Raw genomic sequence first — 23396 nt, 5'->3', positions numbered from 1 at the left:
GACGATGGAGCTCATGTTATTCGCTCCAAGGTTGTACAAGGACCAGTAATTCAGGCCTCTTCTCAAAAATAATCGAATCCTCACTGCACCACCTCGCCGATCTTCGAACATTCCACCGAGTTCCCATTATCCACTGATCACCGATACTCAACCTCGCTCGCTCTTCGATCCAATCCACGCAAAGACTCATCAAGTCTCAAAGGCTTCAAAAAGGTAAAGAACCCATCTTTCAATCTCTCGTCGATGATAATCCCGGAGAGATCGCTGAGACGTAGCTCCCTGGCCCTCGCCACTCGACGAGGACCCGACACCTCACGGACATCATGGAGATCCCCTTCCTCCTCGCTGACGGGCCGATGGCCGGAGACCCATTAACTCTTCCGGTTTCTCGTGAGAAAAACTCGAGGAAGTGGCTTTCATCTGCCATGCAAAGTGGCAACGTAGTAGTCGCCAATCCTCGGCCATTGATCCGCCTCGAGATGGGGAAGTCGAATTTATGTTTGGAACCTTGCATTCGTCCCCTCCCCGCCTCGAGATGGTATCTCCCAAGATTCCTGAATTATTTCAAATGCTGACCCCACTCGTAAACCCCCGATCATGTCTCGAGATAAGGTCTCATATGATCTAATCCCATCTCGAGATCAGGTTTCTGATCCCATTACTTTGATGAATATTGATATGATGCCTCGAGATAATCAACCTTCGATCATCTCCATCTCACCTCCCATCTTGGAGAGCTTGCCTCGAGATCCTCACAAATCTGATATCCCTCCTGATGGTGATTTATTACCTCATGATAAGCACTCCCCTAACAATGTTCTTCCCTCATCTACCAAGGATCTCTTCTCTCATGATAAGCACCTTACTTCCACCAACTTGGATATTACCAAATTAAACAAATCTACCCCTGATTCTGGATCAGGGAAGGTGTCTCACTCCTCTCCTAAGGACGATCCAACTGACTCCAACATGCTGGGGTTCTTACCCTCACACCAGAAAATCCTCCCTCCATTAATTCCAATTCCAGATGGTTATATATGGATTTTTGTTCATGGGGGTTGGACATTGATTCCAATCATTAATTCTGATAAATTTTATTCTGAAGATCCTTTACCTTAGAACGATCCATCAGATGTCCCTTCTGATGAAGAACTTCTAGACTGGGGTGATGATGATGACATTCTTGATAATGATGTGGCAGATGATGACACTTTTCTTGAAGAAGGTAATTTTAATCAATTTGAGCATGATTTTCATTCGTCTGATGATATGGGCGATGCTCAAATGATTGATACTACTCCAAATCCTTTGACAGATATTCCTGACCACGAAGATACAAGAACCTTGGAAAATATTTCCTCACTTCAATCCATTGCACCTATGCAAATTAAGAAGTGATAGGCCCAAGAAACCTTCTCGACGTCGGAATGAAGAGGGTGGTTTGTTTCTCTTCCTCCTCGATCCTCTAAGAAGAAAAATACCTAAGATCCAAGAGAAGGTACGCTAATCCTATAAATTCAGTATTTTCTTCTTGAACCTGATGCTCAACTTATTAAATATAGCAATTCTTGTGGCATTAAATTTCTTGGATCTCCCTACTCATAAGTCAAAATGCCTAGATAAAATTGTTCCCTTGAAAAGGAAAAGAGCCTCCAATGACTCTAATCCTCCTAGATCTCCTTCGAGATCAAACACCTAGACCTATTTTGTTTATTAATGAAAATTTTAAACTGGAATGTTAGAGGTCTTGGCAAACCTTCAAAATGTCACTTAGTTCATGATGTCATTTTAAATTCTCAAGCGCATATTGTTTGTTTTCAAGAATCCAAAAATTCATGATCTCCATAGATCCTCATCGGAGATTGATTGGAGGCAAGCTGCTTTTGATGCCTTTTGATTATTTGCTGCTGGTAGGTACTGGTGGCATTATTATTGCTTGGGATAGCTCTCTTGTCCATGGAACTTTATTTCATAAAGGATCCTTTTCCATCTCCATTGGTTTTTTTCCAACATGACAAACAACCACTCCTCGGATTTGCACTAGTGTTTACGGCCCAAATTCTAGATCCATCAGACCCGATTTTTGGAATGAACTTCGCCACTTGCGAAATCTCATTTCTACCCCTTGGGTAATCTCATGATTTCAATACTATATTCAATTTTGATGACAAAAACAATGGAATTTTCAACCCAAGAGACATATCTACTTCCCAATCTATCCTAAGTGACCTTGATCTTATTGACCCACCCATTAATGGGAGAAGATTTACTTGGTCTAATGGTCAATCTGAACCAATCTGGATCTCGCCTAGACCCGATTTCTATACTCCCATAATTGGTCTTCTCTCTATCCCGTAACTACTCAATTTGTCCTCCCTGCATTTGGTTCCGATCACTCTCCTATTTGTCTTGACTTTGGAGATCATAAACAACGCTCCCGAATCTTCGATTTGAGAAGTTTCTCGTACACCAATCCTCAATTAGCTGAATCTAATTCATGATTGGTGGACTGGAAATTAATCCCTCTGGTCGTGGAGCCTTTATCTCTCCAAAAAGCCCCCTCACCGAAAAATCAATCTTCGATCTTGGTCCAAATATTCCTTTGGAGCCCTCAAGCTATTAAAAAAAGTTGCCTCCTCACCCGAATTAAGCTCCATTGACATCATTGGTGAAAGTAGATCTCTATCCGAGGATGAATCCAACCCGACTCTCCCAAATTCATTCTGAGCTTTACACCATTTTAAATCAAGAAGAAATCTACTGGAAACAGAGATCTAGAATCACTTGGCTTCGAGATGGTGATTCTAATACAAAATATTTTCATCAAATTGCAAATGGAAGAAGAAACAAAAATCATATTCCTCGTATTTGTCATAATGGACATTTGTTTGATGATAACAAACAAATTGGTAGGATCTTCAATGATCACTTCCATTCCCTCTTTGGCACTTCTATCCCCTATGCATTTTTTTATTCGATCGCAAAGATCTCTTTGATTACAAGGATAGTGTTGATCTCTCTCAGCTTGAAACACCCTTTACTCTTGAAGAAATAAAACAAGCTGTTTTTGACCTTAACTCTGATAAAGCTCCCGGGTCCGATCGGCTTTTCCCATTTTCTTCTTTCAGAAACACTTAACCACTCTTAAGGATTCCTTAGTCAATCTTTGTGAGGGCTTTTATGAGGGCACCATTAACTTTGAACGTCTAAATTGGATTCACATTGCTCTCATTGCTAAAAATAATGAGTCAGAGGATGTTTTTGAATTATCGACCCATAAGTCTAATCAACTCCACTTGTAAAATTATCTCAAAAAAATCCTTGCTTCCCGGCTTTAGCTACCGTGATTAGTAATCTGTGGACGATCTCACAATCTGGGCTTTATTAAAGGAAGATGCATCATGGATAACATTATTGGCGCCCGAGAAGTAATTTTCAATCAGAAAGTGTTAAAAATTCTCTGCTATGTCTTCAAAAGTGGACTTCGCTAAAAGCTTTCGATTCTTTAGATTGAACTTTCTTCTCGACGTCCCTTGCTCGCTAGAGGATTCGGACCTAGATGGCTCTCCCGGATCCATACCATCCTTAGTACATCGCCAAAACTCAGCTCATTATAAATGGTTCCACCTCAAGGTTACATTAGATGTAAAAGAGGTCCGAGACAAGGCGACCCTCATCACCTCCGCTATTTGCCCTTGTCGCAGATGTCCTAAGCGCCATGTTCTTCCATGCTCTTAGATCTAAAGTGTTAGTGGGTGTTTCTTTGGATCATTTAATCAATTTCTGTCATTTGCAATATGCTGATGATCTCTTAATATTCTCAGCTGGAGGACAAGAAGATCTACAAATCATCAAATTAATACTTTATCTCTTTGAGGGGTCTTCTGGTCTTTCCATCAACTTTTCGAAAAAGTCCTCGTATTCTACACACTATGGTTTCCAACCCCATCACACTTCCGCCGTAATTCTTAATCGCTCCGTAAACTGCTTTGCCAATCACTTATTTAGGGATTCCTCTTTCCTGAAGAAGGCCAAGACGTATTGATTGGGCAAAACTCATTGGAATGGTTCGATCTAGGCTCAGTCCTTGGAAAACAAACTACCTATCTCTTGGAGGTCGCCTAACTCTCATTAATTCTGTGCTCTCAACTGTCCCAGTTTATTGGATGTCGGTATTCAAACTTCCTGTCTGGGTAATCAAAGATATTGATCAAATTCGAAGAGATTTTCTTTGGAAAGGTCCTGATCTAAGCTCCAAAGGAATCAGACTGGTTGCCTGGAATAGAATCACCAGACCCCGCGAAATGGGAGGTTGGGGAATCCTCAACCTTCAGGATTTTAATAAAGCTTTACTTGGGAAGTGGTGGTGGAAATTATCTTGTAATCCTGATAGTAGTTGGGCTAAAATCATTCATTATAATTACTCAACTGGTAGCCCAAATGGAATCCTTTTCCACAACCCACCTAGAAACAAATCTTTCTTTTGGGCAGGAGTGAACTCTACTTTACTTCCCTTCCGATCCTGTATACACAAAAATCACTCGAAAATGGCTCAAACACATCTCTTTGGTTTGACCGCTGGCATGATGGACAATTGCTCAAAGACCTCCGCCAACACTTTTTCGGATTGTACATCTCCTTGGATAAATATTAGACAATTCATCCAACTCATTAATTGTCCAGAGGTTCTCTTTTACTCTGCTCCCTCAGACATACTATCCTATCTCTTAGAGATCATTCCAGATTGCTCTCATAGTCAGGAAGATTTCTATTCCTGGGCATTGGAAAAAAGTGGAAAAATTCATCATCAAATCATTTTATAAATTCCTCATTGATGGTGGAATGCGTAGTCCACTTTATTCTCATTTCTGAAAAACCCGTTGTCCTAGCAAAATAACTCTTTTCTGCTGGCTCGCTGGGAAGATAAAATTCTCACTCTCACAAATCTCTTTAAAAAGAGGGTGCAACACTCAAAAGCTCCACGCACACCTGTGTTCTATGTCACAAAGCTTCGAAAAATGTTAACCATCTTTTTTTCTTGAATGTGATTTCTCCAATCGCCTCTCGGGGTTTCTTTTCTCAAATCCTTGGTTTCAACCTTTCTCCACATTCAATTCCCACTCTTTGGACTTCTTGGATTCCATCTCTTTATCCCACAACACCGAACCCTCTCGGATCTTATTTCCCGTGCAATCTTGTGGAATATCCTGGATTGAACGAAACACTCGTATTTTCCATTCGATCGCTTTTACCGGTTTTCAATATCTTTATTAAAACCGCTAATATGCTCCTCTCTTGGTTCTCACTACGTGAGATAGTCAAGAACTCAGTCCCTCACTCGAAGCTTCACTCGAAAAATCAAGCGCTCTCTTAACTTCTACAGCCGGAGACTCAAACCCCTGTTGGAGAATCGGGACTCGATCATGCTAGGAGTAGTTGCTCCTTTTGATGACTTGGATAGGCCTCGAGGGACCGCACTGTGTCTTCCGCCTTCCTAGCTCCTTCTCTCCCTGTCTTTTATTTTCCTGTTGTTTTTAGTTCCTCTCCTTACTTCTGGTGAGAGATTTTATCTTGTACTCTCTGCTCTTTTTATTCAATAAAAGCAGTGGTTTATCCACATTTATTTCAAAAAGAGACCTTGAGACCTTTCTTTTAATCTATTTTTTTTAAATCAATGTACTTGCAATGCATCCAAAAACTTAATTAAAATTCACATTTCTTTTGTTTGAAATGCAAAATTATCTATGAAATTCTAATATCCAAGTTGAGATACTAAATTTTTCTTATTAGAAATAATGGCCGATCTATTTCATCATTCTTGTGACATACTCAATCATAAAAATCATTTTATTAACTTAAATTTCCCAAAAGTACTTCTTTCTTACGAAGCAAATATAATAGTATAATTTATAATATTCGATTACAATTGATGAGAAATGTTGATTGAGATATATTGATAGTAATTAAGAAAATATTAAAGTAATATGAGAAATTTGCAAAAAACAGAAGAAAAAATTTTATGTTAAGAAAAAAAGATTCTAATGTTACAATCGTAAGGTTACAACAAACTTCATTTACTAGATATTTAATGTAATCATAAATTAATTAAAGAAGTTAAATTCTATATTTCAAAAACTAAAAAAAGGCTAAGAATATATTTTGTAGATAAACTAACAGTAAACAAAAATCTTAAATATAAATTTTATAAAAAAAATATTAATTGAGGCCTCCAAATCGAGGGCTTCAGACACATGTCTTCGTTGCCTATGTCGGATGAGCCCTGAAAAGTCAGAAATGGGACTTCCATAAAACCTCATTTCCCTTTATTTGGCCATCTGAAATGTCCTAGCATGGGACTTATTTTAAAAATGAATTAAAGCATTAAAGTCAGAATTTGGCCAACATGATGTTATTGTCCAGGCATTGCTCTCTTCTTTCTCCTTGCTCCTCGCATTGATGGCAGTCTCCTCAAGTACTCTCTTAGCTATCTCTCAAGTGGTGTTCTCTCTTTCTTGCATATCTTCTAGGAAGGACTCCCTTTTTTTTCACAAGATCTATCACTGATCAATGGATGTATGATTTCTTCTCAACCGATCTATGATGAATCTCTCATTCTAGTAACATATCTACCCTTCTAGCCATAGATATATATATATATATATATATATGACATTTTCTCGTGTTTCAGAGATTTTTCTTTATTAAAATTTGTCAAATATTCTTTAACAAAAACCTAAGATACAAACCTGAAATGGTATGTTGATGCATAACAAAATACTAGTTTATAGATGCAAGTGTTAGAACCAGCTATCATGAAGCTATAGTTAGTACAAGATCTGTAGCGTCCTCAGAATCGTAGCACCTATTACTCGTACTCATTCAAGATCGTGAGCATCCGTAATTTTTCTACATCCTTCTTCTTCTTCTTCTTCTTCTTCTTCTTCTTCTTCTTCTTCTTCTTCTTTCTTTCATCTTCTCATTTCCTTTTCATTCGGCCGAACACCTCAAACCCTAGAAAAATTCTCCGGCAAGCTTTTCCGGTGAATCAAAGCATCCACTCTCATCCTCTCATCCTCTTGAGCTCCATAGGAGATTCAATCCAAGGTTTTCTTTTGTATTTTTCTCTCGTATTTTATCGTTTTTAAAAATCTTTGAAAACCTAGAGATAGCCCACCGATAGGGTTGTTTTTAGGCTAAAATCGAAGCCACTATCATTGTTATTCATTTGTGTAAATGTTTATTAAGAAATTTCTAAATTAGATGTTGTAAATTGGGATAAAACCGTTGTATTAGGGATGGTTTTATTGTAGCATTTTATTGGTTACTGTAGCACCAATAATCTTTTGTTGTTTCTTCGATTTCTTTGGATAAGAATGAAGCTCTAACCCTTAGAATTTCATTTGTAACATTTAGACCTAGCTTTGAGCCAACCCTAGGATCAATTTAGGGTTGTTTGGTAGAAGAAACCTAGGGTTTCTTTGGTTGGATTTTTGTACTAATCTTTGATGTTGTTTGTTGTGATTGGCAAGGAGGTGAGGCATTAGCTCGAGGCAAAGCATTAGCTGAGGATTAGCTTGGGAGGAAGAGGAATCGTCAATCTTGTGAGTGGGATTATTAAGGATGACTCTATTAGAAGATTACCAATATTTATATGTTTATATAATCTATCTTGATTAATGAGTTTTTCTTGGTTATTATAATTGCTTTTGAGAAATTTTAACCCTAGAATGAGTTTATTGCTTGGTGCTTCTTTTATGCAAATTCGTGTTCAATGGAAAGATTCCTGGGTTCTCCCTGAAGTTGTTTATTGTGTAGTGATTCATGTTAAAATATTTTGAGTTGTATGTGCATCATTCCCTTATGGAATGGATGGTGATTCTTGATTTATTTGAGTATTATGTTGGCTATTGTACTCTGTGCGGAGTTGTGCTTATTGTTGAGTTTGTATAGTGATACCCTACTAATGTAGACAGTCTCCACGGCCATCCTGTTGAGGTGGCATGGTAGACCGGCTGATTACTACCAGGGCCAGTTCAGGTGGGAGTGTAGAGCCCAGATTTGATATTCATCGGGTAGTCGTTGTCACCATGCGGTGAACTGATGGGTCAACGTCAAGGGTATGAGTACATTGACTGCTTTAAACCTATCCGCTGTCGCGGTGAAGGTTTAGGGAGGTTTGTAGACAATTTTATGCTAAGTGAGTGTTGGGTGTTGCCTTATTCTTGGTTGAGATTTATTCTCATTGTATCTTTTGTAATGTCATCTGAATTTTTGGTGAGCGAGCGAAGCTCAGCTATCGCTCTTAGGAGGGCAGTCTCCCTTGAATTCGATTTGGCACTAGTATTATGTTTACTTATAGTGAAACTCATGGTATTTACTTTGTATTACTTATAATTGGAACTATTTTGATTTACATATTTATTGTGGAAGCTTTGCTTTATGATTAGCTTTTCCATAAATTGGAACTCTATATTCAGTATTTTTACAATTTGATATTTTAAAACCTAATTGATGTAGAATGTTTTCTTATTCTATTTTTCTTACTATTTTGTATTAAAGTTTGCTATTATATGTATTGATGATCTAAACTAATTATTTTATTTGTAAAGTATCATATTTGGAGATTTATGTTATTATTGTGGTATATTTATATTAGGGTTGTGCTAACCGTCCCTCATTGAGTAACATTAGTTGCTCATCCCTCTTTCCTCTCCCCAGCCATTTGCAAATAGTAGGTGCGGCTGAGCATTTACTACTGTTCAATCTTCTGTGTATCTTTATAGTTCATGTATGTTTATCTTGGTCATGTTGTTTGACTTATGGATCCATTAGTGCGTAGTAAACCTTGTTGCATAGTTTGTATCCAAACAACTCTTAAACCCTTGTGGCTGTGAGCTGTTATTGTTGTTGCTTCCCTGTGTATTTGTGAACCCCTCTAATTCTATTTATTATTGTGGTTGTTGTTGTTGTTGCTACTTCTGCTGTGCATCAATGTAAATATTGTTTTTTCAGAGTTATTGGTTAGCCTTGTGGTGCCCCGAGGGTTGGGTGGCAAAGTGTTCCTCCTCCAGATCATTGACAACGCCCCTTGCGTATGTTCCGCAAGTGCACGGGTTTATTGAAGTAATAAAATCCCAGGTGAGTGGGTATCGTATCCACAGGGAGTAGGGAGTAAAAATACTCAAATTGTTTCTTAACTAAGCGAAATATTAATAGTGATTTGTGTGACAAGATGTAATGCAAACAAAAGTAAAAGAGACAAGAGAGAGAGCACATGTAAAAGAGAGGTAAGGCAATCGATATAAATGGGGTACTCGTATATTGACCCGCCTAGGACAATCATTTCAAGTGTAAAAACCCTCTATTATGCTTCCTAACTAATACATTAATGAATCGTGGAGATCCTTTAATACATGATCCCAAATCTAAGGTCAACCATGCCTAACCCTATACATGTCCCGGAGGAAAAATTGAACAATCTCTCAACCTCGCACTCGTATAGAATTGCAATAAGTTCTAGGGATTCCAAGTTATAAATCCTCTTCCTATATGTAGACCTAACCCTTTGGTCCAGGCGGAAGGTCCCTAGCCACAATTAAGCCCTAGATGCTAAAATCACTTCAATGCTTCACTCCATTGCACTCGCAACTAAGCCCCAGCCCAACGGAAGGTCATCCCTTAGCCCATTCACTCTACCATGACCGCAAAGAACTCGAGGAATTGGAGGTAGAATAAATCACACCGGAGGGGAAAAGGGACGCTCCGCTACCTCTCGACTCACCCTCTTAACCCTCTCCAATCTAGCTTTGTCTAACTCTGGTGATCTGTCACTTACTCACAAGGGTTACCAACAAGAACTCTCAACCCTAGTGTCACTCTAAGGGAGTATTCATACAATCAATGCATTCAAGATTGGAACTCAATAAAAACATCAATTAATGAAAGCATAATAACAAGGTTCAATGAAACAAATACGTCCTAGGGTTCACAATCCAAGTACCCACTAGGGGGTTTAGCTCTCCATGGAGCTAATTACAATCAATGAAATCGAAGGTAAAAGCAATAAATCCATAGAAAACCCCCTCGATAGTCGTGACGATGTTTTTGTGGAGAGTCCTTTACTCGTCCAAAGGTCCCTTTGTCTGGCCTAGGATACACCTCACCAAATCGGTGCCGATGAAAGCTCTCCCACTAACCTTCTTCCAAACAGAGCGTGATGTCAGAGCCGTAGAACCTCTCCCAATCCCTAGCCAATAGCTCTCAAAACCCTAGCCGTAACCCTCTCTCAAGTTGGGGAAAAGATGGAGAAAAGAATCCTGAAATCGGGGCTGAAATCGGCCTTAAATAGGGCTGGAATCGCGAATCCACACGCCATGTGGGTGCCAGTGTGGATTTTTCACACGGGCATGTGGAATTTTGGCACGTCCGTGTGGATTCTCTATTTTTATCCTTCTTTGGCCGGCTGTGAACAGTACCTGCTGCAATGTTTTGCTACAGTATTTGCTACAGTACCGGCCCTAAACACTCCCGAATTCATGCTTTCATCGAGGTAGCGTAAATGGCCACACGTTTACATCGTAGATCGCTTTGCTTCTTCAATAACGGACATGTTGGTGGAGATCTTGCTATACATGCACAAGCCGGAATGCTTGAATGTGACTGCCCTTGTGCCCCTCCAAATCGTTGTGCTAACTTGAATACGAGAAGGTTGGCACATATTCCCGCATTTCGAACCCGACTTATGTCTTCGCGTTTGAACCTTCTCAAAATTTTTTCCAAATTGTGCATTTACGATCCACATTGGCTCTTTCTCTAATACTCGGCCTCGCAACCCTATCTGCATGAAAGTAACATAAATACACACATATTAGCGTTAAAACCCGATAAAAGTATTGCTCATCATAAGGAAAGAACATTTCGTACTCTTATCTCACAAGCACTTATCAATCATCACAGGGGTTGTCGCTGTCCCTTGGGCCCTGCATGGGTTGGGGCATGATAACAAGAGCCCTAATTAACATTCCACAATATCTTCTTTTTGGTATTTTTGACTTGGTTAGCATGACCAAGTGTTAGACTAAGGGTAAATATGTACTTTTTTAATTTATCTCTCAATATAGGAGGCCGTGATGTGAGAGGAGGGAGCACTTTTATTTTTTTGAGAAAATTTCAACAAGTTATTTTTTAGTTGGTAATAAGAGCTATGGAGTTATCACGAGGAGGCACTTCCCACGCTGATGGAAAGGAAGATTGTGGAATCACTTTGATTTGTGCTATCATCGAGTTGCACAAAGCCATGATTGAAGCACAGATGGTCTAGTTAGAGGAGATTGCAGAAGCTCTCCATCGACTGAGTCCTTTATACCGTGATCATGGGAACGAGACACCAAGAAAGCTATGTTTACCCACAACACCACAATCACCCACATCAAGGTATGGACCTTCATCTAAGCTCATCCTATTCTCAGGATTAGAGGGTATTGGAAGGTCCGAGCAGCTCAACACACCAATAGGACAAAATCACAAGAAGGATGCTGACAATTATCATTTAAAGGCGATAATTGCTGAGTTTAATGGTGATCTGCATATGGAAGACTTCCTTAATTGGGTGTCTGAGGTGGAGAGGTTTGCAGATGTAATGGGTATGTTGGAGGAGAAGTTGGTCAAGTTGGTAGCTTCCAAGCTTAAAGGAGGCGCTACTGTATGGTGGGATCAACTTCAAAAGAATCTACTATGACAAAGGCAGAAGGTCATTTGTTCTTGGAGCAATATGAAACAAAAGATGCTTGCAAGATTCTTTCCACCTGACTAAGAGCAAATCCTCTTTAACTTGTATCAAATTATGTGCAAGGGCAGCAGTCAATGTTGATTACACTACTGATCTCTACAACTTGCTCAGACGCAATGACATGGGATCGAGTCGTAATAGCAAGAGGTAGGGTGATACTTTCTTGAACTCAAACCAATGATCCAAGATCTAATCGAGTTGCAAAAAGTGTAGACAATGGAAGAAACCCATAATTTGGCATTGAATGGTGAGATGATGGATGAATGGAAAGACCGACATCGCCAACTTCTATCTCCCCTGTGTGGAGATGTTGTGGGGACTTCTACATTTGGGAATGCTATCAAGGGCCAACCACGTACAGAAAACTCTCCTTTTTCTTTTCAGGCTTCCAGTTATAGGAACTTCGGAGAAGATGTCAAAATGGCCTCAAGCCTTATTGTATATCAAGGGCCACCCCAACGTCCCAAACCATATGGAAGACCACTCTCCCAAAAGTGTTTTCGATGTGGATGCCAAGGACACTGATCTAATGAGTGCCCTATAAGACAGCCTGCTAATCTCATTGAGCATGTCAAAGTTTATCAAGTGGGTGAAGCTTAATCACATGATCTGGAATCTATAGAAGAATATGGCGAGGAAATTTTTGATGGTGTAAAATTTGTTGTGGAAGAAGGAGAATGAATCACATGTGTTATTTGGAGGCTGTTATTATCTCCCAAACAAGAAGAACAATTTCAATGGAATAGGATCTTCCATTCTAGTTGCTCACCAATAATAAGGCTTATGACTTGATTGTCGATAATGGCGCTTATGAGAATTTTTATAGCCCTTCTAGCAAGTAGCATCACTTAATGCTTCCCGTGGAACCACATCTAAAGTCTTATATTGTTGGATGGATTAGGAATGGACCCCCAAATTCAAGTCATCGAGAGGTGCAAGATGCCAATTTCGACCGGGAAACTCTACAAGGATGAGGTATTATATGATGTTAATGATATGGATGCCAGACATGTTCTATTAGGATGCCCTTGGAAATTTGATGTGTGTTCATTTACCATGGTCGGGACAACATTTATGGTTTTTCATGGGAGGGCTCATAAGATTGCAATGGCACCGCATCTAGCACTAAAAGCCTTTGGTGGAAAGGGAGAACGAGAACCATCTCGCGATCAAAGTATTATTTATTGTCATGTCCTCATCGAAGAGGCTTTTACTATTAGTTTCCATAAAGAAGAAGCCATATGGGGTTATGCAAAGGGTAGCACTTACCCTCAAACACATTCCTGAAGAAGCTATCACAACCTGTGGTTGCAACATCTACTCACAGAAATTCGTGACATCATGCCCTCGATGGTAATCCGATGGTCTTCCATCCTTGAGAGGAGTACAACACCACATAGACCTCAAGATAGGTGCTAGTCTCCCTAATCTCCTTCATTATCACATGAACCCAAGGGAAAATTGGAGCCTTTGAGAAGGAATATTGAAAGAAATGTTGTAGAAGGGTTTTATTAAGGAGAGTATGTGTCATTGTGCTAGTACCAACCTTGTTTGTTCCAAAAAGGATGGAACCTGGTGGATGTGTATTGATAGTCAAGTAATTAATTGAATTACTATCAAATATTGATTTTCAATTTCATGATTGAGGGCATGCTAGATCGATTAGCCGGGTGCTTCCGCCTTCTCAAATATTAATCTTCAGAATGGCTATCACCAAATTGCATTCTGAGGTGAGATGAACGGAAAAATAGCTTTCAAGATGCTGGATAGATTGTATGAATGGTTGGTTATGCCATTCAGATTTATAAACGCACAGAGGACATTCATGAGGTTGATGACCCAGGTTTCTAAGACCATTTTAAGCAAATCCTTGTTGTTTATTTTGATGACATCCCTTACTAGTCAACATGCTGAGGAACATGAGCAACATCTTAAAGAAGTGTTGCAGACTCATGAAAACATCAGCTTTTCATTAACCTCAAAAAGTATTACTTTATTACCACCAAGGTAGTGTTCCTTGGATATGTTATTAGCATCGAAGGAGTACAAGTTGACGATGAAAATGCTAGAACTATTTGAGATTGGACCACACAGACAACTATCAGAGAAGTGTGGATTTTCTTTTGACTGGCATCATTTTATTACCATTTTATTAAAGATTTTAGCACTATCACAGCATCGCTGGTGGAGTGTTTGAAAAACGAGCATATGAAATGGAATTCTGCCACCCAAACTACTTTTGGAGCTATCAAGGAGCTCATGTGCAAGGCGCCAATGTTGACGCTACCAAGATTTGAGAAGCCATTAAAACTTGAGTATGATGCTAGCGGTGTTGGCATTGAGGTTGTTCTGACACAGGAGAAGAAACTGGTGGCATTCTTCAATGAGAAACTTAGTGATGCTCAATGAAAATATTCAACATATAATCTGAAGTTTTACTCAATTGTAAGAACCCTCAAACACTGGGAACACTATCTTGTTCCCCAAGAGTTTGTGATTTACATTGACCATCAGTCCCTCAGGCATTTGGGAGATAAAAAATAACTAAGACAAATGCATGATAGAAGGATCACCTTTATACAGAGGTCTTCCTCTACCATTAAGCACAAGGCGGGAGCATCGAATAAAGTTATTGACGCATTGAGTAAGAGATTAGCTTTGTTAACAACCGTAACAACTGAAATTATTGGCTTTAAACTACTTAAGGTTTTCTATCCTGAAGATGATGACTTTAGTAAAGTGTGAAGTCAGTGCTTAAATGGAGGTGCCCGAGAAGATTTCCTAGTGGTGGATGGGTAACTATATATACCACAGACCTCCTTACGAGAAAAGCTCATGCGAGGCTTGCACGATGGGGGATTAAGAGGACATCTTGGCCATGACAAGATAATTACTACGGATTAAATTTTTGACAGGTTACTCAAGTTTGGATTTATTTCATTTCGGATACCAAGTTTTAATTTGTTTCCAAAAGGTTACCCAATTTTGATTTTATTTTTCCGACAGGTTACCCGCGAGTAATTACAGCAAAACATTTGATGTGGTTACTGGAAAAAACACAGTCAGCTCTATTGCCACATCATCAAGCTGGGTTAAAGGTTCCACGTCATCAAAGTTGTCCATGGTAACAAAGATATTACCATGTCAACATCCTCTTCTCCGAGCCGCAAGGCTTTCGACCGAGCCATTGCCGAATATCTATCATCGAGCACAAAAGTGATCTCTCCCTCGATGCTATCCACCTATAAAGATGAAAACATTCGACCTCTTGAAGCTGGGACTCCTTAACGAGTATTCCCCGTAGCATGGCTTCTATGCCGGGCACCGAAAATGAGAGTCGCTTTCACAGACCCATATGGTTTTTCTCCTCGAGTCATCAAACGTTGATGTGGTGGCTTGCTTTTAAGATCTCACTCGCCTTAGCCAAGTCCATTGTCACCATACAGTTTGGCACCACCGTCTGGCTCTGGTTTCTCGCTACCACGGGGCCAGAAGTGGTGGAGGAGTAGGAGCAACGAGGACTGAGGAGGGATTGTGTAAAGTTCTCACCTTTAAAGGAGAAGGGGTAGATGGGGAACAATGGTCGTGCGTCAGCAGCGGCTCCAGCCTTCGAACGATGTTGGGCATAGAGCAAGAGAAAAGACGAGCAATGTCCACCTCTAAGGTCTTGATTGGGTCTCTGTGATCCATGGATGTTCGTCCTTTGGTAATGCTACTCGCATAATCATATGAACCTCGAGACTCCATACATTATTCCAACCACCTTGGTTGATGCTCCTCTGTTTCACTTCTCTCTTCAATGGATCGTTTTGGTCTCCATGCCTGCTGAGAGAAAGCGTACGAGAGTGCCTTCTCTTATTTCAAGGTTGTGTCTTTCCTCCTCTGTAACAAAGCTTGGATCTCTTCCATTTCATCCCTTAACTGCAAACTAACTCATTACATGAGATTCAGTAAAATATCAAAAATAGATGAAGACCATTTGTATTGATATACATACATATATATATATATATACCATAGATAATCTTTCAGAAAACCTCTGGAGATGTTTGGACTCCTAAATAGAAGCATCGCAACTGAAGGGATTTGTTGTTGCTTGCATTGGCGGCGGGATTGCCACCTTCGTGAATGAGACGTAGGTAAAGCGTAGCAACACCACAAAGAACGTATCTCTCTTTCTATCTAACATCCAAGATTCCAACTTTTTTAATGTGAAGGCATTGTTAGGTGCAATGGAGTTTGGGCTTTACTGGAAGCTCTAAATATGAAGAACTCCGGAGAAGACAATGGCCATAACGAGTTGGAATCTTAATACCCAAACCAACGGTGGATTAGACCATGAGTGCGGATCTCAAGTTTTTTTTTAAATAGAACTCTGTTTCTTTCTTAGTTGGCCGCAAGTGTTTTTTCTGGTAGCCACGTCAAATTCTTGGATATGGTTACTCGCGGGTAACCTGACAGAGAAATAAAATCAAAATTGGGTAACCTTTTAGATACAAATTAAAACTCTGTAACATAAATGAAATAAGTCCAAACCTGAGTGACCTACCAAAAATTTAATCCCAATTACTACACTTGACGAAAGATACTTTTTGCCATAATTAAAGAGGGATGTCAGTAAGTTGGTTAACCGTTGCTATACATGCCAAATCGCCAAAGGGCACTCATAAAACACTGGATTGTACATGGCATTGCCCATTCCTAGGTCGATTTGGGAGGACAACGCAATGGACTTTGTGTTAGGACTGCCAAGGACCCCTCGAGGTGTTGATTCCATGTTTGTGGTGGTGGACCGGTTCTCTAAAATGGCACATTTTATAGCATTTAAGAAGACCTTTGATGCTTCATACATTGGCAAGTTGTTTTTTAAAGAGGTGGTTCAATTGCATGGTGTTCCAATATCCATTACCTCAAATAGGGATTCAAAATTTCTTAGCCATTTTTGGTTGACATCATAGAGACTATTTGATGTTTCACTAAACTTTAGCAATACAACTCACCCCCAATTGAATGGTCAAACTAAAGTTCTTAATCAAACCTTAGGGAATATAATAAGATGCATCTATAATAGTCAACCTCTGTAATGAGATCAACCCCTTATGCATGCAAAATTCACCAACAATAGTTCTGTTCAAGGATCGACCGATATGTCTACCTTTGCCATAGTTTACTACCGCACACATTGTCACCCTTTAAACCTAGCTCAGCTTGGTGGAGGACCACCCTCGCATCCAATAGTGAAACAAATGATGATGCAAAATGCAAGATGTCGAATGTGGTGAAGCAAAGACTAGAGGATGATAATGCTCATTACAAGAGCACATCTAATAAAACATAGACGACTCCAAAGAGTTTATAAGGGAGATATGGTGATGGTGCATCTTAGAAAAGAGAGGTTCCCCATCGAACTTACAACAAGTCGTAATTGAAATTCGGGCCTTTTCAAGATCCCGAGGAAGCTCAATAATAATGCATACGTAGTGGATTTACCTCAAAGGTGCAGGAATGTCCAAAAACTTTCAATATCTTTTGATTTATTTGATTATCATTCGCCGAGCCATTATAATCGATGTAACTCGAGGGCCAAGTTCTTTATTGGAGGGAGGGACTCGATGGAAAAATGTAATACCGACTCAGCAGACGCAAAAGCCTAATTAACACTCCACAATACCAGTCAGCATAACTAGGTGTGAGACTATGGGTAAATATGTAGCTCTTTTAATTTATCTTTTTCATAGGAGGCTAGGACAAAGTGTGTGGGGGAGTCACTTTACTTTTGGGGAAATTTTAGCAAGTTCTCTTTCATATGTTGTGAGCATAGGAAAAATAATTTGTATATATCAATTAGGAAAAGAGTATAAGGGTATATATAGAGAAATATTAGCGTTTTGTGATATGGGCCCAATATGACCAATTAACCAATCTAAACTCTAACAATCCCCCTTAAGCTGGAGCATATATATCGAACATGCCCATCTTGTTACATAGATTACTAAAGATTTTAACATTTAAACCCTTGGTGAAGATATCCACTAGTTGCTCAGATAACTTGGTGTATGGCGTAGAGATAACTTCCTTCAATGCCGTATCACGAACATAGTGACAATCAACCTCCACATGCTTGATATGCTCATGGAATGTTGGATTGTTTGCAATGAAAATAGCGGCCTGATTATCACCCAAACTATCCCACAAGCTATCTATGCCAATGATTTGTACTATTCTTCGGCACTCAATCTTGAAACCACATTCTGCTTCTTGCTTCACCAAGTAACCAAGTTTCCACCAACATACGTACATGAAAACCCGACGCACTCTCTGTCTCCTCTTTCGCCAACATAACCCGAGTCAAAAATAGGCTACAATGTCCGACTGACCATGATTCTTATAGAGAAGACCTTTGTCTAGAGCTCCTTTAACATATGCAAGAATCCTCAGAGCATCCTGCTAGCGAACTTCTAGTGACTCATGCATAAACTGACTCAAGAGTCCAATTGTGTAAGATATATCACAATGAGTAATAGTTAGATAAATGAGATTGCCAATCGACGCCTTTATCGACCGGATCTTTAAGAGATAGGGAAGATGTCTCCCATAAGAGTGGTGATCGCTCAATAGGTGTACTCTCTATTTATAACCCAATAAATCGGCCTCCTCAAGTAAGTCTAATGCATACTCGCGTAGAGCATTATCTTTCCTTTCGCATATGCAAACTCAATACCAAAGAAGCATCTAGGTCTTCCTATATCTCTGTAACGAAATGATTCATTAAATGTTTCTTAGTTCTTTAAATGCTCTAACGATCGCTACCCGTCAACAAGACGTCATCTACATATACCACAAGTACAACACATCCAGATGAAGTGTTCTTATAGAACACAGAGTGATCAACATTGCACTTCCAAAAATCATCTGCAACTACAATTGCACTAAACTTTTCAAACCGTGAACGAGAACTCTGTTTTAGACCATAGATCACTTTCTCGAGCTAGCAGCACTCAGATTCTCCCTCGAGCAACATATCCCCATAGGTTGCTCTCGATAAACACCGCCTCAACAATGTTTCCATAGAGAAAGGCATTTTTTTCACATTGAGTTGACAGAGTGCCCATGATCGATTTATAGCTAGTGATAGTAGGATGCTAATGGAATTCGATGAGCAACCGTGAAAAAAGTCTCAAAGATAATCGATCACCATAAGTCTTAGTAAAACCACGGGGCACCAATTGGGCTTTATAGCGATCAATCGTATCGTTAGTTTTGTGCTTGACAGAGAAGACCCATCGGCAAGTGACAATGCTAGCATCACTAGGGTGAGGCACGAGCTCCCATGTACGACGAGATCTCAAGGCTTCTATTTCATTATCCATTGCTATCTGTAATTGTGGAAGCAAACATGCATCCTAGTAGTTCCTGGGGATTGACTCAGTAGACAAGGAAAGAGCAAAAGTGCAGAAGGATGGGTGAAGATTATCATAAAAAATAAAAAGTGAGATGAGATGTTTGGTACAAGAATAAATACCTTTGTGAAAGGCAATGGGAAGATTAAGAGACGGGTCTGCAAAATCTGGGGAGACAACCGGAGGGGACAGATCTGCAGATGGTACATGTTGGCAAAGAATGATAAACATGTCCAAAATAGCTATCATCCGATACACCGGAGGAGGTGTCATATTAGGGCATAGGCACATGCGGAGTTACTCAAACAAGGACAAGGAGAATAATATCGCATCGACATAGTCAACATATCGTGAGAACCCAAGTCATGATTGATACTCAAAAACGTGACATCTATGTAGCACATATGTATCTCGACTAGTAGAATGGTACACAAAAGGTATCCAACTTTGAGCGCGGAATATCCAACAATATAAAAACCAGAGTTAAACTCAAGAAAACCAACACACATAAAAGCACAAGAGGATAAGTAAACAACTCAGTATCAGGTAAAAGATGACATAGAGGGACTCTTCCCCTAGTGCGGTGCATACATGATTAATAAGATCTATCGCATCTAAGATAATATCTGACCACAAATATCTAGGAACATTACACTTCACCAAGAGAGTCCATGCAACATCTAAGATGTGAAGATGCTTTCTTTCAGCAACCCCATTCTGTTGAGAAGTCTGTGAACAAGTGGTTTGATAAATAATCCTAATGGATACACACAAAGAATTTATAGAAAAAATTCTAAAGCATTATCGGTGCGAAGATATTTGAGAACAGTGGAAAACTAATTTTGTACTTCCAAAATAAATGTTTTAAGGACATCAACAATAGACAGATGGTCTTTTAACAAATATACCCATGACACTCAGGAAAAATCATCAACAAACACAACATGGTAACGATGACAAAAAACAGACACGACTTTAGAAGGTCCCCAAATATTATAATAAACTAGATCAAACGATTTACCGACTAGACACTAGAGTGTAACGCTTTAGAGGTAGCACGTGATGCTTACCCAACTAACACGACTCACATCGAAACGACTCAACCCGAAATCGAGCCAAAGCCTCATCAAGATGACTAAGAGAAGGATGGCCCAATCTACAACGCCATATGAGCGACGACTAGGTGTTCAAAATAGAAGTTGTCAAACCACAAGGAAATATCATCACATACCAATGTATACACACATCGCCACCATGATTACGCCCCAATACTAATCATCTTCCTTATCCACAGATCCTGAAATATGTAGTGAAAAGGGGGAAAAAGTCACACTATAATTCAACTGTTAGTGATCACAGAAATGGATAGCAAGTTGATAGGATATTCAAGTACAAAATGAACATCACTTAGTCTAAGCTGAGAGAAGCCTGCACAACTACCTCTCTAGACACTAAGCACGATCGCCCATTGGGAATTGCCACATAATGAAAACATACAAAGAAAGATTTTGTACTCCCGGCCATGTGAGAGGACGCCTCGGAGTCAATAATCCGTAGAACCGTCCTCAAGCAAGAAAGGCATTACATGAGAAAATATAAGAAGAGACTATGGCGTAAGAAACTACGTCTTGTAGTTACTGGAACCATGCAAAGTCGGCCTAAGAGATATGCGACTAATCTGCTCAAAGACTGTATGCGTGACTGGATCGGCCACTTTTTATACTACCATCACTATCACAGCGACTATGCTTATCCCAACAACAATCCTCAAGATGGTCTGGTCCGGTCGACAAAAAAGTACACACAAACCTATCCCAAGAATCACCACTCACGGCTCCTCAACCACCACTGAGAGGGCCTTTTACCACGCACTACGAGACGAAGACATGACAATAAAGAGACAAATCCTTCAAAGAATCGGAGACAAGGGGCATCGGGCGACTGAGCGGTGAGAGATGCGAAAGCGGCGGAGGGTTGAAGGCTAGGGTTTCGAGTGCGTATGTGGTAAAGGCTAGGGTTTTGGGTACTACTAGGGTTTAACCTCAGGCTCCTGCATCATGCGTAATAGTGAAAAATAATTAGACATATCAATTAGTGAAAAAGAGATACAAGGGTATATATATAAAAATATTAGTGCTTTTTAGAAGTATGAGCCCAATATACTTATTAACCAATCTAAACTCTAACATATGTAAAGTTGAAAAATAAGTTTTGTAATTGATTAAAATGAAAAATATATTACATCTAAATTAAAATCAATGTTAAAATGGCTTCAATGATTTATGATAATTACAAACATATAGAATAATTTTCATTTTTTACAAGAGTACTTTATGCGAAATCTTGAATTATAATACAATAGTAAATACACAATGTAAATCGTGTAAAAGAAAGAAAGAGTCAGAAAGTTTACAGGCCTTTTTTGAGGTCCCTAAACAGAAACATGAGCTCCAAGAAATAAAATTACCTGGAACAAGGTCATGAGTGTCTAGCTTCGTGGTCCTCATTTCTGTTTTATTGTTAAAAAGATAAGCTTTTGTCACAAAAATTCAAACTCAAACTTGATACTTCACCAAACATACAAGAGTAAATTTCTTGAATATACTATTGTCGAAAGAAATGCAATAATAACTAAATAACAAAGTTTTATAGCTTGAAATGATCAAGTGCAGACTTCCCATCAAGACCTTTGGAATTGTAGTGTTTGTGGAACTCATCTATGACAACTTCTCTGTAGATAGGTGCACTTCCATTAGCAAGTAACTCCATGATAGTACCATAAACCTTTGATGAAGGGCTATACTGAGTAACAAAGAAGCATGCTACTGAAAGTCTTGGACCTTCCTTGCTTGCAAGCACTCTCATGCTCAACACTCTTTCAACTTGTCATTTGAGATCAGCTACACATCAAACAGGAAAGACAGAAACATTGCAAAGTAATTAAGATCAAATTTTTATTATAACATATATAATTAGGTTACTTTGGTATATTAGATGCAAACATGACAATGTTATGTGCATGTAACCAATGTACCATTTTAGTTTCATTAACTTGAAAAACTTGAGCTGGAAAATAAACAAAGCTCATAATTTATATATCCATATATTAAAAATGGATATACAATTGTTAGTTAGCTCTAAGTAATACATATATAAATGCAAGAGATTAGTTATGTTGATTACCAGGCAGGTAGAAAGACAAAACATATTACTTGTTACAAACCAATTAGAAGGAAATCAAGCACATAACTCAGTGAACTCTAATGCATACACTTCGTATAATGTTTATACCTGCAAGAGATCAGCTAGCGTGGACAATCAGGCATCCAGGAGAGGGAGGAACATCAACCCATTTATTCTTATGAAGTATTTGCAAGCCACCAATTGATTTATCTTGCAAAAGGATTGTAAGGAAGCCCGGATCAGAGTGTATACTGGTTCCAAGTGCGAGGTGTGGCTCTGGACAGTGTGGATAGGTAATGGCAAGCAAATACCAATTCCCTTCCGCATTCCATCTCTTTCAAATAATCAGGTTTCAGTCCAAGAGCCTCTGATATCAGCTCAAAGCTAGCACCTTTCCCAGTTTTTCATGTGAAAATGAATACTCAAACACTATTTCCTCTCATATGTTCAAATCACAATTGATATTTGCATCAACAAGACTTATAAATTTACTGAATTTAAATACTATCACTCACCGAAAGCATTCGGTACTCTTCCTTTTCAGGAGGAACAGGAGCCACACTAAGAAACAAAGTATCACGCCAATTCGCTGCTGGGGAACTGTAAAGATCGAAGTTGCAATTGAAGACCACCTTTCGTTTTGTAATCTCTAGTGTAGTATTTTTCTTCACCTCTGCATCATCCTCCATGAACCTCTTTATTGGTCGAGCATCTCATCCATCACTCATAGTCGGGCACTCCATGGTTAGCCACTTGAAAAACCGATTGCCTCCGAAGCCTCTTTAACCTTGTCGACTATTTCTCTCTCGTATCATTGATGTCTTTCATGTCAATAACTGGAATCTTCAACTCAGCTGTAGAAGTGGAAATTGTTTCAGCTCGGATGAATCGAAAAAGCGGGGAACTTCAGTGATGCCAGCATCGATAAGGTCTTTTGACTCCGGCTTTCGTCTCATCAAAAGCCTTGGATCTCACTTACTCGATCATGCAGATGGTCGTCGACATGGATAATTGAGTACTGTCTG

General features: G+C 39.3%; 1 pseudogene; it reads right to left on the bottom strand.

The window, feature by feature from the left end:
- Nucleotides 1-21792: 21792 nt before the first annotated feature.
- LOC120254144 lies at nucleotides 21793-23345 on the bottom strand (annotated as a pseudogene).
- Nucleotides 23346-23396: the final 51 nt, after the last annotated feature.

This window comes from Dioscorea cayenensis, unplaced genomic scaffold (assembly GCF_009730915.1).
Source record: "Dioscorea cayenensis subsp. rotundata cultivar TDr96_F1 unplaced genomic scaffold, TDr96_F1_v2_PseudoChromosome.rev07_lg8_w22 25.fasta BLBR01000367.1, whole genome shotgun sequence".
NCBI classification, from domain to species: Eukaryota; Viridiplantae; Streptophyta; class Magnoliopsida; order Dioscoreales; family Dioscoreaceae; genus Dioscorea; species Dioscorea cayenensis.
The sequence above is the reverse complement of the archived record's forward strand: the minus strand, read 5'-3'. Positions and strand labels throughout refer to the sequence as shown.